Here is a 5,606-nt window from a genome sequence, read left to right on the forward strand (position 1 = left end):
TATTACATATAGTAAGTAGTTTGATAAAGACCTATTTTCCAGTCCCTTGTAAAGCTACTGCTAAACTGAAACTCTAAAAATCACTCTATTCCAAAAGTTTCTTTCCATAATAATATATTGAATCACTTAAACTTTCTGCAGTCACTGATAGCATTTTTATAAGTAATTTCAGAGAGTAGCACTTCTTCTATTCAGTGTAGGAATGCAGTACATAGAAGAGCCTGTGGGGGGCTGCAGACAGGACTGCTGGTACTAATAGAGAGAGAGAGAACACCTGGTGGGTGTAGCAGGAAGGAAGATAAAAAAGGTCAGTTCCTGCCACACTCAGGGCTCCTTCACATGGGAGATTGCCATATCGCTGCTAGAATCGTGTCTTTGTTCCAGTGATTGTTGAGTGTCATCGTTGCTTTTTCTCGCAAAAATATTGCAGCTGCTTGCAAGTTTTCTCATGTGCTTTTTATAGCGCAAAAGTCAATAGGACTTTCTAATGTTAAAAATTAGAGATGAGCGAGTATACTCGCTAAAGGCAATTGCTCGAGCGAGCATTGCCCTTAGCGAGTACCTGCCTGCTCGAGGCAAAAGGTTCGGGTGCCGGCGCTGGGCAGGGAGCTGCGGGGGAGAGCGGGGCGTAACGGTGGGGAGATCTCTCTCTCCCTCTCCCCCCCCCCCCCGTTCCCTCCTGTTGACTGCCGCTACTCACAGCTCCCCCACGCCGGCACCCGAACCTTTCGTCTCGAGCGGGCAGGTACTCACTAAAGGCAATGCTCGCTTGAGCAATTGCCTTTAGTGAGTATACTCACTCATCTCTATTAAAAATGCATCACATCGTACGTTGTGATAAAAAGGGGGCTCCATAGGGAAACAAGGCCAATATAAAAAATTCGCAAACCACAGAAAGATAGGACGTGCTGCGATTCACTTGTCTGAGTGAAAACATTGCAAATGGGATGAAACCATTGCAAATCATTGGTTTCATAATTTTTCATAATTTTTCACTCGCTCTCTCATCACGCAAAAATCGCGCAACTTTCTTGCCAGTGTGAGGGCACGTTCAGGTGGAAGAAAGCTGGCTGCTATCCAGAGTGAGAGGCAGTCTGAGGAGCCACATCAGGAACTGGGAGTCTGAGTTCCGGTGTGGACCAGTTTGGGCTCATCACTTAGTCTGAAAGAAGAAGACGCCCTCTAGACACCCCAGGTGGGGTTAGTGATGGAGACCCTGGGAGTTATGCACCCTGGTTAAAGGACTGTATGCTATGTACATTTGCTTTGCTGTGTGGGGAATAAAACTGACAGGCGCCAGATTTTAAAGACATTCCAAGTCTCCTGAGCCATTTCTATATGTGTGGTGTCCATTCTGGTCCGAGAGGTGGGCGATCCGCAGGTGAGTAACCCCGGCTTACCACATCAGTAAGAGAAACCTTACAGAAGAATACATTTAACTTTCCAGAAACTTTTTATGTTATGAATAATCTACAGAAAGTCCAGTTACATAAAGTCCCATCATAGCCCTAAATTGACTAAAGGAGTCTCTTGACAATTTTTAGGGACTCTACTCTCCTTATATTCTTAAGCCTCATTTAGATGGATGCAGTACACACACCGTTAACAGCAGGGCTGTTTCTAGGCTCTGGAGGCGAGTGTTGTGCCTAGGGGTGCGATTGAACAGAAGGGTCCCTTCATAATGAATGGGAACTTTTCATGTAATACCAAGCCTGGCCACCACACTAAGAATGGAGCTTTCTTATTCCTGCAGAAATCAGCTGAGTACACAAGCATGCCAGCCTGCAAACAGCTGATTGGCAGGGGGTCTCGCAAATGGACCAATCTTCTACTGATTACTTATCCTGAGGGTAGATCATCAATAGTTTACAACCAGACAACCCCTTTATCCTGGTTGTTACCATGTTAAACCACCAAGGAAGCAGTCAATGACCCCATACACTATTCTAAACTAGCAGATAAGCGGTTGTTAACCCCACCACCACCCTGGACCACCAGGAAAGCAGGGGTTTAAGGGTTTGTCCAGTTGTAAACGGACAATGCACTCCTAATTCTCCCATCCCCAGCTTATCCAAACCCTTCCCTTGGTTATTTAAGTCACCTAATCTACTGGAAAGTGCCTGAGTAGTAGACCAAGAGTAGCCCAAAGTCAAATCAGTCAGTGACACAGTGGGTCCATGCCGTTGTATTATAATCATTAATGGGTAAATTACTGTGGAATAAGGTTGGCATAAATAAAGTTTAAACATATTTCTAGTGTGGAGAATTTACAAAGACGTTAATTTAAATTCTATTGCGCCAACTGCAAATGATGTAAAACAAGTGTTCTTATATTAGCAAATCACATCTGCTCACATCATATTTTCTACTCTGAGACACAGTGCAGCAATAATTCTGCACAAGGCTGGATTAATGTAGTTGCTGCATATAAATTACATATGGTAGGAGTAAGAGCAAATTTCTATTAGTTGAGAGAAATAAGATAATAAGAATCAATGTAACCATCTGTAGGTAGAATTTCCCTTTGTGTTTTACCTTCTGATGTACATGTCTGATTAGTACATAATACATTTTTGTTACACAACTTTTTATGCTTTGTGACTTTTGATATTCTGCTTGTATGGACTCATCTGGGTGATTCATTGTTTCTTCTCATATTCATCTTTTCTTATCTTTGTCTACTGCAACAGTTTTCAGCTCCCTTTAGATGGAATGATTCTTGTTCGCACGAGTGCGTGACGTCACCACTAGCTCGTTCCCTCTTGTTCAGCCGATTTTCTTTCATCCCTCAGTCATTGGCTCGCGTTTAGACTGTAATGATTACACTGTGCAACACAATTTTTGTAACTGATAAGCAGATAGGCAGTTTATAGTAACTTTAGTGCGCTGAATTCAAATATGATGTTCGTCTTTTTTTGCTACGTAAGGTTTTCCAATTATGGGGAATAATGTAATCCAATTGCTGTATTGTATTGTATGCCTATACAATTAATCTAGCAGGCTCACCATTAACCTGGTTAATAAAAAGAACAAAAGTGATTGCGCAACAATTTTTCAATCACTGTTACACACCGCATGCTGACTGAACACTATAAGGGTAGGTTTATGTAACATATAGGGTATGTTTCAACGTGGTGGAAACACTGCGGACCATCCACCAGTAAGTTTTTATGTAATTAATGAACTGTGTTTTTACATTGAGTCATTAGTTAGACTAAATAAAAGAATCAAAATCATAAAACAAAAATACATGTTTGGTATTATTGCATCCATAAAAGTCAGAACTACCAAAATAATGTATTATTTACCCTGCACAGTGAACGTCATCAACAAAAAAAAATTAAGAATGCCAGAAATGCACTTTTTTTGGTCATTCAGTCTCCTAGAAAAAATGCAACAAAAAGTCATCAAAAAGTCGCATGTATTTCAAAATGGTACTAACACCAACTACAGGACATCCTGCAAGAAATGAGCCTTTGCTCAACTATGTGGACGGAAAATTTAAAAAGTTATCTCATGCAGGAGATGGTGGCAAAAAATAATTTAAAAAAAATTAAATGTCTTTGAAAAAAATAAAAGTAGTACTGCAAAAAACAAAAACTTCATAAGTTTGGTATCGTAGTAATGGTACTGACCCATAGAATAAAGTTATCAGGTAATTTTTGTTGCAGTTTGTACGCCATAGAAACATGCGCTCACTGAGTGACTCTTTTTAAAATCTCATTACATTTACATCCAGTAAAATGTAATGCTAGGTATACAGTAGTTGCCTGCTTTAGACCACCATCATTAACCTCTTCTCCTTAGCCATATAGTAAGAAACGTTATAATTCTATAATAATACATTTTTGACACTTAACCAACTTAAGTCCTTCAGGAATATTAGATATTCACCCGTAACCATTCTAGACCATCATGGATAATAATTAGTAACCCCATCATAACCACAGATACTATGTATTAACTGCTAAGCCACTCTAGACTCAAGAGATATTACAGGAATACTGTCATTGGCCTTAATCCACATAATGAAAAAAATTGATATATATAGTAATAAAGGTAGAATACTAACAAAATAACCACTGAAGTAGAAGTGGAAGGAAGTAAACTTTCCTTAATCTATCAACACCAATTCACTTATTAACACCCCTCTTAAAATATTACATTTGCCACAGGGCTTCATGACAGCAGTAACAGGTAGCAACATGGAATAAAAAAAATGTACTTAAAGGGGTTGTACCAGAATAGACTTTCATCACCTGTCCATAGAATGGGTGATAAAAGTATAATTGGTGGGAGTCTCACCACTCAGATCCCGAGAATGAGTGTGCCATATCCCACTGTCCTCCTCATTGCGTGCTCACTGCAGTGAAGAGATGATTGAATGGAGTGGAGGTTGTACTCAAATGCCCGCTGCTCCAGTCCCTCATGGTTTCCACTCACTTTCAAGTAGCTCAGACTCGTGCCATCTGCGGATGTGGCCACTGCGGCCAATCCCTGGCTTCAGCAGTGGTACGTACAGCTGAGACCAATGATTGGCCCAAACTGTCATGTGCTTAGATGGCCTCATGACAATAATCCACCTAAGTAAGTGGAAAATGGAACCAGAGCGGCAGGGATCTTAGCACCAGAGGTGACAAAACAGGTGAGCATAGTCTGGTTTATCCAACTACTAATGACCACTTGTCCATCCAGTTTGTATATGTGACCTGTGAGTTATATTCAGAGCCTGACAGCACCTGTGATGTCAGTTACCGGCTCTTAGCTCCGCCCCCTGATCACATGACTGTGATGTTATCACAGCTCCTTTATCCTCCTTCTGCAGTTAATGAGGAATAATGGGCAGACTACATCCTCCACAAACCCCTGGGCCTCAGTTGCTATGGATACAGCACTACTTAGTCTGCCACTTTGTACCTGGTTGTCAGATTGCTGCACACCTCCAATAAATGGCACCTCAAAAATTTGATCAAATGAGAGTGACGTCATCGCAGTTCCTTTACACATACATAGCAGGCGGTGCATATTGACCTACAACATTGAAGCATAGTCCTTCCCCACAATCTTCACATTTCCTATACGTGATATCATGTCATCTCAAGTGCTAATGCCGCCAACACCAGTCCAGCCTTCATCTAATCGTCAACTGTTGTAAATGTAGTGGCCCAGAGTTAAGTGTGAAAGTTGTGTTTGTCCCTGTGATGTGTATTTGTTTGTCTCCTGTCATTGTCAGACATTGTAGATGTTCAAAAGAAAGAGAGTGACTACTGGATACAAACTTGTTGAGGGAAAAATTCTCAGAATAAGTTTGCATGTTAATACTAGAGATGAGCGAACGTACTCGTCCGAGCTTGATACTCGTTCGAGTATTAGCGTGTTCGAGATGCTCGTTACTCGAGGCGAGCACCACGCGTTGTTCGAGTTACTTTCACTTTCATCTCTGAGACGTTAGAGCGCTTTTCTGGCCAATAGAAAGACAGGGAAGGCATTACAACTTCCCCCTGCGACGTTCAAGCCCTATACCACCCCCCTGCAGTGAGTGGCTGGCGAGATCAGGTGTCACCCGAGTATATAAATCGGCCCCTCCCGCGGCTCGCCACAGATGC

Source organism: Eleutherodactylus coqui, chromosome 12 (assembly GCF_035609145.1).
Source record: "Eleutherodactylus coqui strain aEleCoq1 chromosome 12, aEleCoq1.hap1, whole genome shotgun sequence".
Lineage (NCBI taxonomy): Eukaryota > Metazoa > Chordata > Amphibia > Anura > Eleutherodactylidae > Eleutherodactylus > Eleutherodactylus coqui.